This window comes from Mus musculus, chromosome 16, assembly GCF_000001635.26.
Source record: "Mus musculus strain C57BL/6J chromosome 16, GRCm38.p6 C57BL/6J".
NCBI lineage: Eukaryota > Metazoa > Chordata > Mammalia > Rodentia > Muridae > Mus > Mus musculus.
In genome coordinates, this window is record NC_000082.6 from 77,014,888 (window position 1) to 77,028,983 (window position 14,096).

The following is a 14,096-nucleotide window of genomic DNA, read 5'->3' on the forward strand; positions in this document are numbered from 1 at the left end:
CCCCCTCCCCCCTTATTGGTGTGAAAAGCATTTTGAGCACCGGGGAAATGTTGGCTTAGTTGAATTCTAATTGTAGGAGCAATTAGGTATACAGTGAACAGCCAGAGCCTCCTTTGGCTCATCGGTGTGAGTAATGGATGCCACACCCTGCTGTAGTTTTGACACTAGGTACTTGCTGTAAAGCCTACCTGTGCTTGTCTTTAAAGTGAGGCCTGTTGTACTAAAAAATAGACCAATACCTTCAAACAGCCCCCCCCCCCCGTTTTTTTCTTTTTGTCATTAAAATAGTTTTAGCATTTTATGTTCCTTGAGATAACCAAAGATGTCAGAGAATGTTGGAAAGTAGGGATAGTGCATTGTTATTTTAGACACTTTGGTTAAAGTTGGTTTTGGAGCCTATTTTAGTCTATGCTTCTTGCACATTGAGACGATTATGGTGAACTGTGATGTAGTTTGTAATGTGGCAGAAGAATTCAAGACTGAATAACAATAACGAAGAAAACAGTTGGCCTCCCAATTCTGTATGTTGTTCCTAGAACACTATAATCTTTAGATGTTGATGTTGAATGTGTGCTGTAGTTTTGGTTGGAAGGTCATGGGATCTTTGGCATGTTAAGCAATAGGCTCAGTAGCATTTTCTTTATACTCATTTTGCATTTTAAAACGTCTTTATCTCAAAGTGGGAAAAGTTGCTGTCTTTTTTGCTTCTCTTAAACTTCAAGATTGCAAGGACTTTATGGGTTTTGTCTTTCGTTTTGACTAAACCACTTCTTTGCATAGTCAGATAACTACCTTGATGGCTCAGAACTGTATACATAAGTCTGTAGAATCAAGAATCAAATTACTGAAAGTTAACTTTGTTTTCTAGTCCAATATTCATGCTTAATAAGCCTCCTCTCCCCTAAGAGAATATTCTCTAATTCAAAATATTAACATTGTGATGCTGTTTTTAGCATGTGTTGAGTATGTTAAATCATTTCACTGATAATTGGTGAATGCTTTTAGAGCAACATCATATATTTTTGTACACCCAGAATATTTACTTTTAATGGTGTTGGGGACTGAACCTAGGGCCTCATCATGCTAGCCAAGAACTCTACCAACTGAACTACATTTGTAGTTTTTTAAATGTGTTCCTTTGCCTTGTTAATACACTGTTATTTTGTGACCAGTATTAGAACAGGGCCAAACAGTATGGTTTTAAATTCTTTTGAAACAATGTAACTCAAAGTTGAAGTTTTAAAATGACGCTAGAAACTAGGGCTAGGACTTTGCCTTAAGAAGTAGGAAGTGAACTCTATACTTAAGAAACAAAAGTGAAACTAATTTCACTTAGAAGCTTCAAAGACTGTCAGGGAAAGGAAGGGCTATCAGGAGCAGGCTGCTGTGTAGATAGAATTTTTGCAGTTTTCTTTTCTTTTCTTTTTTTTTTCTCCTCTCTAAAAAGTGTGCAGATCTGTTGACAAATTTTAAGTAAATGGCCATTATAGTTGTTGAAATGATTTTCTGTTTTCAAGATTTTTCTTCCTTTTTATTGTAAAGAGCTGTAAGATTAGTATCTTTTTAAAGCAACAGTACACAAAACTTTGTGTTTCTTTTCTTTCTTTTTTCTTTTTTCTTTTCTTTTCTTTTCTTTTTTTTTAAATCTAAGTAAGGTGCAACAATGTAATTCGAAGGGGCAGTGTCTTCCCTTCCTGTAGTCTCTGCTTAATTCCTGAAGTTTGCCAAACCAGGAGTTAGGAAAAGTTGGAAACCTGCAGAGAGAGCGTTTGAGAGGTTTGAGATGTTATACGAGAGGGTTTGGCAATGTGTGGAGTACAGGTAAACTTGCGGTTATTGTTTTCTTGGCCCTCTATCTTCATCCTTTGTGCTTGCTATTTACCTTGCTGTCGGATCATTATATCTTAGAAGAAACTAGATACATACATTCACATTCCAAATCCCAGTTCATTAGGGAAGGATTGGTAACTTCCTCCCAGGAATCAAGGTGACTTAGAGTTGAGCCCTTCACCAGGAAAGCAGCCTCGTGAGTGAGTTACCTGTTCGGCTGCACAAGAGGACTTAGAACTGTTCTTGTCCCATAGTAGGACTCAGTCAATAGTTAATGTGAATGGTTGTTGGAGGGAAAGCAAGTAGAGTGACTCCTTAGATCCCTAAGTAAGAACTGACATTTGGTTCCTGAGAAACAAAGAGGGCTTGACAAGCATCCAGGAAAGTAAGTGGTAGAAGGAACGAGACAGGACGTGGATTAGATCAAAATTGCGCTCTGTGACCTTGGGCAACTCATGAAATGTCTCTAAGTCTTCTTAGAAAACTTTACACTTTGTAGACACGAGAAACTTCTTCAGATCTGAGTGTTTAACGGGTCTAAGTGGGCATTTATTATTATTTTTAAATGTAGTATGAGGATATATAGAGGCATAAATATCCTCTTCAATTGAAAAGAGTCAAGACAACAGATTATTCAAAAAGTGCTATCATTGTTTGCTCTGTGTATAAATACAAAAACAGTAGTCAGAAAAAAAAATCTTATTAGTTTTGCCATAAGTATCCAGGTATGTCCATCACTGAGCAAGCTGGGGCAGAAATGTTCTCATTTTAGGCCAGCTGGCTACATAGCAAGTTAAACTGTAGTAGTCTTGAGAGGAGTAGGGGAGAGGGAGAAGGAGGAGGGGAAAAGGAAAAAAAGATATTTATAATTTTTTATAATGGTTACCAATCATATTTTCTAGACACACCATGCCACAATTCAAAAGCAGTAAAACAGTTCCCTAAAAAAATACTGCCTTGGGGGCCAAAGAGCTAGGCCAGCCACTAAAATGTCCTTTGCCCAAACATGAGAACCTGTGTTTGGTCTCCAGCACCCATGTAAGAAGCAGACATAGCAGCACCCATTTGGAAAGATGGAGTGAGCATCACGTCCAGTGAGAGTCTCCAAGTCTACGGGAGAAAGTGACTAAGGAACGCATCCAGCATTGGCCACTAGCTTACTGTTTATTACACGAGCAAGTGTGCACATGATACGTGTGTGTGAACGCAGGCACACCTGTCCCAACAAGTTTTGAAGGTCAGAGGACAACTTTGTAGTCACCTCTCTCCTTTCACCTTTGCGAGAGGTTCTGGAAATGCAATCCAGGTCCCCTGGCTTGAAAGGCAAGCGCTCTTACCTGCTCAGCTACCCAGCTGACCCGTTGCCTGTTTGATCAGTTCCAACAGTCCCCAGGGCTCAGTGCAGAGGAGATATGCTTTCAGCAGCAACTGGAGTTTGAATTCTTTTCCCAGGCTAGGATTCTGGTGTGGGGATATGTCTGTCATTCGATGTGGGACAGCAGCAGTGAACCGTAGCTCACCGTCTGTCACTCAAAAGGAAATGAGCTGCTCTTTGCTATTGACTTTTGGATACAGATATTAAGTTATGTGAGATATTCAGCACCGTATTGTAGAGCACCATTTAGACTGGGGGCGATTTTTTTCTGATTGAAGAACAGATTTAAGTGGTTTGAGCACGGTAAGCTATGATTTAGGGTTGATTAGTTTGGGCAAATCTTGGTTTTTCACCTGGATCCACAGACTATTTTTTAATGTTTTGTTTTTGCTATTAAAATGTTTTTGAGCTTCAAACATCTTCCGTATTTCAGTTTGTTTCTGAATATTTCCATGGCTGTGGCAACATAGAGACATCAGTATATTTCTGGTTCTTCCTAGTTTTTCATTAGGAATTTTTTGTTTTATACACATATATATATATATATATACATATATATGTGTGTGTGTATATATATTACATGTTACAAAAATTCATATATATATATATATATATATACATATATATATATATATATATAAATAAAATCAAATTTGTCAGCAACTCTTTGAGTAGGCAGGCAAATCTGTATTTGTTTGGACAAATACATAGGAGTAGAAATGTTAAAATAAACTCTCAAATTGTGACCCAGACTGCCATACTTTCTTTCAGAAAAGTCTAGTTGGTTTATAATTTCCTCAAGACTTGCTCTTGCTAGTCTTTGATGCTTTAGCCACTTTTAATGGAAACTCATATTGGTTTGTGTTTCCTTTTGACTAACAGTTTTTGAGGCCTTCTATGGGTGATTATGTTCTGAATAACTTTTAAATATCACTTTTAATATAGTACCCAGTTTTCCCTTGACATAGGTAGTAGCAACAGCTGACTATTTTTCCCAACTGAAATGTTAAAAATGTTATTAGAGCTAAATAATAAGTATAAATGTGTTTGTAAAATGAAGCCGCACAATCCATTTTATTTCTTAAGAGACTTATCTGATTAAAAAAAAAAGCATCAGTGCTGAAAACTAGGAACCATTTTCTTTGTCATGCCTCAGGTCAAATATTCAATTTATCTCTTTAATTATTGATAGGACATATACTCTAGAAATCTTCATAATGCATATTTTATTACCAGTGTCTAAAATATTTTCACAGTGGATGTACTGCCACAGGTACGCAGTCTCAGGACCAGTCTAGGTTACATAGTGAGAGCCTCTTTTAAACTACCATTGTCAAAAACAAACAAAAAGCCACTTGTTCTGATTTAGTTAGTGAAGAAGTTTTGGAAACAATGAAGTTTGGAGGAAAATGGTAGATACAGGATGAGTTTAGATGATTGACTCGAACTGTAAGCCCTCCCCCGCCCCACTGCGTCTGTTGGTATTTTCAGTGGAAAAGGATTGGAAACATGAAGGGCTTTAGTCATCAGGGAGGAACTGTCTGCAGAACTGAGAGCTAAGTTCCCACCGAAGCAGGATAGATATATACAGGAATATGTAGAGAAGGATCAGGAAAGACTGGATGCTCTGTTAACACCAATGGGGACAGCGATTGCACAGAGGTGTATGTAAAACCTAGTGCTTAATTTCATGACAGTGTACATGCAGAATCAGATGCCTTAGATCCTTAAGGTAGTGCTGTAAAAACCAGCTTGGGCTGGAGCTCCTAGCTTTCTGTATCCTCCTCTGATGCTGGGTCTGGAGATTTCAGCTAAAAAGTCTGGCAAGTCTTTCCCTGAAGCCTTGAGGGGAAGGGGGAGGGGTGGTGGTAGGGGAGGAGGTGGGGGCGCTGGAAGGGAGAAAGGGAGGATGTTGGGGGCTCGGGGAGGGGGAGGGGAAGGAGTTGGAGGCTCAGGGAGGGGGAAGGGCAATGCTATTTGAAATGTAAATAAATAAAATAATTAATAAAAATAAGAAAGTGGAACAGTAAGATCTGAGAAAGAGGATGAAAAGTAAACTAGAAACAGCTTTAATGATTGTGTCTTTGGAAGGAAGCTGCAGCTCAGCTTAGTTTGCCTAGAGTCAGCAGACATTGTGCACCAAGCAGAGTCTCTAAACTAACATTCATTCCAGTTTCCCACCTAGTGGAGCATCAGCTACAGGATAATGATAGCACTGCAGAACTAGAAGGGTTGCCTTGGTGCCTTGGGTGGCTGGCATTAGAGGGACAACAGCAGCGAGCCTGAGCTTCTAGAGAGCTGTCACTAGGCAGGTGTAAACAGGTCACTTGGTGGCCAACCTTAGCTGTGGACTGCCTGTGTTGTGAGACAGGGACAGGACTCTCTTTGGTCACATGGTCCTGTCCTATGTGATGTGGCTCCAGGGTAGCTAGTCGGATCTTACCATTAGCTTATGTTGCGCTTCCTTGGGGCTGGCTTGGGCAAAGCTCATGATCTGCAGATCTGGAGGGAAAAGGATGTTGCATTCCCGGTGAAAGGCTTTGTAGGTAGTGTGTCTTGTACTCCTTCCTTGCCTGGGGAAGCAGGTAGAGGTTTGCAAGCTTATATCCAAAGACAACCGGAAGCTTGCAAAGCTTGCCCACTTCTTTCTCTCTCCCTTTTCCTCCTTACTTCCTGCGAACATTCTAGTCGCCAATTTCTTTCTACATGTATCTTAATTTAATCTCTCTCTCTCTCTCTCTCTCTCTCTCTCTCTCTCTCTCTCTCTCTCTGTGTGTGTGTGTGTGTGTGTGTGTGTAGGCACACATGTCATGAGGAAGCCAGAAGACAATTTGCAGGCGTGGTTGCCTCTTCTTGTCCGTATTCTGGGGACAGAACTTAGGTTCCCAGGCTTAGGGACAAGCGTCTGTGCCTGCTGAGCCATCTCCTTGTCCCCTTGTCAAATTGTTCACTCATTTATTTTCTATTTTCTTAATTGGGACTTAAGAATCCTTTGCCTATTTTCTGTATTTTCCTAGACGTGACTGACCATTTAATTTTCTTACCAATTTCTTTGAATTAAAAATATTTAAATTTTGATGTTCTATTTTATTTATGTCATTTCCCTTAGATTAGCCCTTTTAACTATGTTTCCTTTTTCCGGTTCTCCACTTCCAAGTTTAGTTTTAGCCTGGATGTTTTCTATAACCTATTTGAAGTTGTTTGTATGTGTGCTCTGAGGTATATAAAATTGAATGTATGTTTGAAATTTAGTAAAATTTGTATGACTAATATTTGGTACAAACACAGAATTTCAAGGCTAACTTCATGTGGATGTGTGATTGACCCAGTACCTTTGTGTGAAAGGATAACAGTTGATATTGAGTTGAGGTTAGTTGACCATCGACGAGGAGGTTTGATAGTCTCACCTGCCTTCATTCTGTTCTTATTCTATATAATGTCACAAGCACTGTGTTTTAAGGACATATTTTGAAATAGGTTGGGGAAGTTCTTCGGCATTCTTTTTTGTTGAAAGAATGTCTTGGCTGTTCTTGCTGTTTTTTTGCATTTCCATGAGAAATTCTAATGTTCTTTGTACAGTTGAGCCGAAATGAAGGTAGGAGTTTTGAGTAGGAATGTGTTGATTATAGAGATCAATTCTGAGTGCATAGACCCGTTTAATCTAACAACATTCTACAGTTCCTCGTTAATTTAGATTTTAATTTCTTAATAGCATATCATTTCTAGATCCTGGTGTATCATTTATTAGTGTTGACTTTTTTGATATTATTCTAGAGGGCATTTTTTTTGTTGTTGCTATTTAGGTTTGTGTTTTGTTTTTTTGGCAGATAGATTATAATTGATTTTTGCATAACCTATGTCCTGTGACCTTGCTAAATGATCTCCTAGTGCTAATAGAGTCTATACTTTATCCCTTCCTATCTCCTGTCTCCCCCCTCTCTGTCTCTCTTTCTGTCTCTCTCCGTCTCTCTCTGTCTCTGTTCTCTCTTTCTCTCCGTGTGTGTGTGTGTGTGTGTGTGTGTGTGTGTGTGTGTGTGTGCTTGTGTGTTTGTGATTATTTTTCTTCCTTGCTATTGTTTTATTGTCCTCTCGGGAATCTCCTGAAAACATTGACTTGGAATTCTTGCACTCTTCCTCATTATATTCCGGGAATGCTTTGTCTTGTACTAAATGTAATCTTTGCCACAGTTTTTTTGAAAGATATATTTCGTAAGGTTGGAAATGTTTTCTTCAGTTCTTAGCCTGTGAAAGTTTTGGTGAGACCGTGGTCATCCTTTTGTGTTTCAGGAGATACTGAAGCTTAATGATCTATTTGCTTATCTTTGCCAGTGCTTATTGAGCGTTCTGATTCTTGCTTGTAAAATTCTTCTTCTTCATCTTCTCTTTATTTTCTTCTGATTTCAAGGTGTTCCTTGTAGTCCAGCATTTACGCGTGCTTGTTTTCTTTTGCTCTAACCGAATAACGCCAAGCACATGAAAAGAAGGGCAGGTTTGGCCGGCCCCTCTATGGAGTTCATGGTTGGTTGGCCCTATTGCTTTTGGGCTTGTGCACATCATGGTAGAGTGCCTGTTAAAGGCAGCCACTCAGATTATGGTGGGCAGAAAAGAAGAGAAAGAGAGTGGAAGAAGTTAGGTCCTTTTCCAGGCATCTCATCCCTAGAGTCTGCCTTCCTCTTGTCCCTGCCTTTTTCCCTTCCCTCCCCTTCCCTCCCCTCCCCTCCCCTCCCCTCCCCTCCCTCTCTGTCTCCCTCTCTGTCTCCCTCTCTGTCTCCCTCTCTGTCTCTCTCTCTCTCTCTCTGTCTCCCTCCCTCTTTCTTTCTTTCTTTCTTTCTTTCTTTCTTTCTTTCTTTCTTTCTTTCTTTCTCCCTCCCTCCCTCCCTCCCTCCCCCTCTCTCTTTCTTTCTTTCTTTCTTTCTTTCTTTTCCTTCCTTCCTTCCTTTCTTTCTTTCTTTCTTTCTTTCTTTCTTTCTCTCTCTCTCTCTCTTTCTTTTCCTTCCTTCTTTCCTTCCTTCCTTCCTTCCTTCCTTCCTTCCTTCCTTTCTTTCTTTCTTTCTTTCTTTCTTTCTTTCTTTCTTTCTATCTTTCTTTTGCTCTTTCACTCTTTTGCTCTTTCGCTCTTTCTTATTCTGAGACAGGATCTCTCTACATAAGAATTCACTATGTAGATCAGGTTGACTGGCCAGGAACCCTCAAAGATCTGCCTGCCTCTGCCTCCCCAGTGGTGGGATTATAGACATGTGTTACCATGCCCTAGCACTGAGCCTTCTCATTAGCATCCTGAGCCTTTTTATTCTCTTTATAGTGAAAGTTCAAGGATTAAAGTTTCTAGGGGATTGTTGTTTTTCTCAATATGAATAACTGAGGAAGAAAACAGCAAAAAAGGTTCTTAGCTCTTTGATAGGAATTTGGTGAGCCTGTAAAGTGTGTGTGTGTGTGTGTGTGTGTGCGCGCGCGCGCGTGCGCATGTGTGTGTATTTCTGTTCATTACATTCCTAAAATTTAATCTTTCTGCTTCCTACTTTGTGGTTTCCATCTTAGAGACCTTTTGTATTTTACAGTTTAGGCCCACGGCTTCCAAGTCTCTATATTCAAAATGAACTTCACGCTACATCTTCAGCTCAGTTCTGGATTCCAGTTGGATGCCTGCTTTGTGCATAAGTATACAATTATCAGTCAGTGTCATGACTGCCTTCATTTCTTCCTCCTCTGTTTTATGCAGATGAAAAACGTGTAGTCTGTGGGGGTGTGAGCCCAAATGATAAGCCAAAGGCTAAGGGAAAATGGAGGAGACAGCACTCAGGGCTTGAAGTGGAGGGAACGTTATAAATATGTGAGAGAGCTCCATTGTTAGAGAGAAGAGCAAGGACAAAGAAACCTGAATTGATCTGATATTATTTGTTTACTACAAATAGCTGGACTAGAACTGTGGCAGAATAATGAACAAATATTCTGTCTTTTCTCTTGCTTTCTGGCACAGAGTCCTGAAAACTCTTTGAATTGACTTTTTTTTTTCTAACCTTAGGAAGATGACTCATGGTGCTTGAAGAGTCTGGATTGCTTCAGGATGGGAGTTGCCTGGGAAAAACTAACCAGTGTCACTCGAGGGTGGGACATTTGGTATATCACTGCAACCTCCAGGGAAGGACAGGAGGATGCAGGCTGAGTTCCGTCACTAGTGGTCAATGATTGCATTACCTGGTCCTTTATAAAGCTCAGCCCATGTCTATTTTGAATCGAGTGCCTAATAGTACTGTAGGAGAGTGCTCAACCTACATGGTTAGATTGTAACCTTCTGTTTGTTTTTGTTTGTTTGTTTGTTGAGACAGGGTTTCTCTGTGTAGCCCTGGCTGTCCTGTGACTCACTCTGTAGACCAGGCTGGCCTCAAACTCAGAAATCCTCCTGCCTCTCCCTCCCAAGTGCCGGGATTAAAGGCGTGCGCCACCACGCCCAGCAGATTGTAACCTTCTTAGATTGTGTTTCCCAGAGGCATTTGTTCTCTCAAGGGTAAATCTTCCCCTCCTAATTGTTTTGAGATCTATTTTCTTAGAAAATATATAACAATAGATTTTAATAATTAAAAAAACTGTCAGGAACATTTTCTAGTTAAGGGCCAACCAGGACAAAAAAAAAAGGAGAGAGAACACAAAAATTATAGTAAGGAAGGCTTTATATAATTCACCAAGAACAGATGTTTGATCAAGAGTAACTGAAGGAGGAGATAGGGCTCATGGAATGGGCCTGTAAGACCAGCTAAGCAGGGCGTGGGCCAGGAGCAGGACACCTGCCTGGGCTACAGATTCATTTGAAGATCAGCATAGGCAGCTTAGTGAGACCCTGTTGCAACACTGAAAAGAGATGCTGCGGAGAAGACTCACTGGCTAAGAGTATGGAGTGCTTTCAGGGGCGGCTTCAGTTCACAGCACCTCAAGTGCGGCTTAGAACTTCAGTCCCAGGAGATCCAGCACCCTCTGCTGTAGGCTGCAAAATGTTAGTGCAAATTTCTGGGTTGCAGCTTTTCTCTTAACCCAGATAGCTCCCAAATAATTGAAATGACTATTAGATTTATTTAACAGGTTTAAGGCACAACAACTGAGCAGTAGTAATCTATTTTATTTCTCCAAACTAATCTGGTTACCTCCCAGCCAAAATATTCGAGATACTTGCGTTTTAGTATCGATCTGGCTCTCTCTGTTCCAGGTGAATTCTCACAGTGTCTCCTGGACCTTCTCCTCCTCGGGGATCCCCACTTCCTGTGTCTCCCTCCTGCTCCCCTGGCTGGAATAGTCCAGCCCTATTCTCTCCTCTGCTCAGTCACTGACTGACAAGTTTCTTTATTGATAAGTCAGGGAGTAATTGGGAGCAAAGCTTACACAACACTGAGACAAGAGATTCTCAGAATAAGGATTGCAATGAGATGTTTGGTTTTTTTTGGGGGGGAGGGCATGGTGGTCATAGAAATCAGCCTTTGGATAATACAAGGATAATCTTTACACAGTGCACAGTAACATGCCTGTACATAGTTAGCCATTATGTCATTAATAGGACCAAAAGTTGGATTTGCTTTAAGGAATTGTTTTGTGACATTAAGCTGTGAGGAATTATGAGACCCTTTTAATTTGAAAGTTCTGCTTTGAAAATAGTGTTGGTTAGTTTTGATTTCAACTTGACATAATCTGTAATCACCCGGAAAGAGAGTTTCACTGAGAGTTGACCTGTTGGACATGTCTTTGGGGTGGTGATAATCTTTATTCCTTTGAGATGGGTGAGAAAGGTCCACACATTATGAGTCACAGAATTCCCTGTGTTTGGGCCTTGGACTGTGTACGAGGGGAGAAAGCATATCTATGCATCCATTTTCTCTCCCTCCTCCTGACTCTGGATGTGACCACCTCCCTGCTTCAAATGCCTACTCTTTTGACTTGCCCACCATAATAGAAGATAACCTGGACTTGTGAGCTAAAATAAGCTCCTTTCTCCTTAACTTGCTTTTGATGGGATATTTTCTCACAGGAAGAGGAAGAACAACTAGGGCAAGGGTTTTGATTAACAAATTGATTCTTCACTTTGTGTGTCCGTGTGTGAAGCCTAGACAATTATTATTGAGCTATCGTCCTGTGTTTCTACTTAATTTCCTGAGGCAGGTCTCTTACTGACTGCTCTTGGCTGGCTGGCTGGCTGGCCACCCCAGGGATTCTCCTCCCTGGCACTAGGTCCAGGTCCCTGCATCGCCTTTGTGGTGGGTACTTGACCACCAAGCTTAGGTCCTCATGCTTAGGTGGCAAGGATTAGGCCCTGAACCCTCTCTCAGTGTCCAAAGCATGTTTATTTCATTAGTATAAGGGACTTTACTTTTGCACTGAAAATTAATTATGAAAATGTAATGCAGAAATTAGAGATACAAGCCGGGCAGTGGTGGCACATAGCTTTTAATCCCAGCCCTGTAGAGACAGAGGCAGAGGCAGGCAGATCTCTTGATTTCGGGTCATCTTGGTCTACTGAGTTAAGTTCTAGTACAGCCAGGGCTACAAAGAGTAACCTGCCTCGAAAAACCAGAAACAAGAAAAACAAAACCAACCAACCAAAAAAAACCAAACCAAGCAAACAAAACAAAACAAAACAAACCAAGAAAACAACAATGAACCAAACACAGAAAGAAATTTGAAGTACATACATAACAGGAGAACTTTATTTACATCAGAACTAGCTAAATGCTTATTTTATTTAAACCACAGATATGGAAGGTAAAATATATGACTTGATTCTCCAAATTTTGTTTACCTATGTGTCTTCTAGAATGTAAGTACTCTAATTTAAAATCACAGTGTATACTAAAAGACTTTGCCAGTTTGGTTTTTAGAACTGAATATGAATGATGTTCCCATAGAAACCATGTTTGTTCCTGTAGGGTTCGTATTTGGCCTCAAAATGTACCTAAATTCCGTAGGAGTTTTGGTTCTAGCGCTGTGTAATAACAGTGACTGGGAGACTTGTACTGACAGTGCCGGCTTACGATTGTTTTATCTGTGGCCTAGTAGGGGTGGAGAGTTTCTGAAATGCTGTGGAGTATTGCAGATAGGACTGAGGGACTGGGTGACAGGTGCGGATAAGAATTCTTGGGTGAGAAGGATGGAAACTTACATTTATCTAGGACTAGCTATGTTCCTGACTTCTTGTTGGTGTTGGTGATTTCCTATAGGTCAACTCATCTCTTTTCTTGGTGTTTGTTTTATTTCTGCTGTTCCACAAGTGCTTCCCAGCCTACTGTCAGATTTCTGTGTGAAGGCATGGCTGAAGGGCTGCAGGAGACACAGCATTACCACCAGAATCCCATTATGGAGGTTTGCAGTTATCAGCAGATGCAGAATGCATTTGAAGAGGAGATGCACTCAGGTTCCGTACCCTAAAGTGGCAGAGTTGAGGGGTCTGTAGAGCAGAAGCTAGAAGCCTCCCACTCAGTGGCTGGCCTGTAATCTGAGGTTTGAGTCTTTATTCTCAGAAAACCTGAAGACTTGTTTTTTTCTACTGGTCATTTTAAAGTTTGCTGGCCGCAGCCACCTTTGAGGGGACACTGACCTGTGAGTTCCTTTTCTTTGTACCTGAATTTTCTTTATTTTGGAAACTGAGTTGACAAACGCAGTGGCTGACTAAAGAGTCACTCAAGTGTTAGTACAATCCCTTTCCTGCCATAGTCTGTATTGCTTTTTATCTTATCATTATCTTATCATTGAGTATTTCACGTGAGCATAACTAGTGAACATAATTAGTTTAAGCTCAGAGTCTTCATTTTTCACATCATTGCTAATGACTGAGGGGAGAAAGATCTGGAAAAGACAGTAGCTATTGAATTTCCAAGACCTGTTTTTATTCCTGTGTCTGCATCTGTTAATCTCTTGAAGAGACTTCAGGGAGCTTCCGTGAGAATAACTTCTTGGGGAAGAGAGCACATGCTAAGTTTATGAACCGGAGGCATTTAGAAACCAATATTTTGTCTAACAAGGGCACAGTGAACAATTTACCCACCCCCTCTGCCGCTAGCCATTCCCACTTTTGCATTCTCAGCAGTTATCTTGATGTTAACTAAGGTGTCTTTAAGTTACTGGGGAGCTGACTGGGGCCACCCTACTCTGCCTGCCTAGATGTGAGCAGTGAAGAGAGACTTTTCTAGTGATAATTGTCCCTAGCCCTTGAGTACCCAAGACCAGCATAGTCTACACTGGTAGACTATAAACCCTGAGAGCTAGCTAGGGCTTATTGAACCCAAAGGCTTTAAACCCAACGGGTTTTGTTTTGTTTTTTTTTTTTTTTCTTAATTTTAAAAATGCAGGTTGGAGGCTTGCAGTTCTGGTTTAGCCACGAGTGGCTCCAACATTTGACAGCTGCTGTAATCCTTCGTTTTCAGCTGCAGTGAGCGGAGCGAGCAGACACCAGAAGGCAGTTCCTGCCAGTGTGAGAACTCTCGGGTGGGCTGTGCATGGTGGGTCCTCAGGCCCCGAATAGGCTCCCGTTACAGCACCGAGACCTATGGTCTTGGGACCCTTGGATGTTGACTGCTGGTAGTGTTCCAGCCCTCGGGCTCCCGGTGTTGGGATTCTTGACTCCTAAAGCTTCCATGTCCTTGGAATCCCGCCAGTGAGCAGAGACTGCACTGCGGCTTGTCTTGGCCTCTTCTGCTCACTTAGTTTCTGTCCCTGGCTGCTCTCTGGAACTCTGCAGCCGACCTTCTCGTGCTGCCACCACATTGTGTTAGCGGCTCAAAGAGAACCACTGCCCTGAGAACTCCAGCCCTGTTAAGTGCTCTCAAGCCACACCAGCTGGTAGCAGCAGAGAGGGACTCACTCAGGAAGGCAGCCAGGAAGCCTACTTATTATCTGCTGGCCCTCTGTAGCAAGG

At 41.2% G+C, this 14,096-nt stretch overlaps 1 protein-coding gene across 3 annotated transcripts in view; it reads left to right on the top strand.

Moving 5' to 3' along the window:
- The window catches only part of Usp25 (ubiquitin specific peptidase 25), a 103,100-nt gene that overhangs the window by 1,204 nt on the left and 87,800 nt on the right, over positions 1–14,096 (top strand). The gene's annotated exons all lie outside the window — the stretch shown is intronic.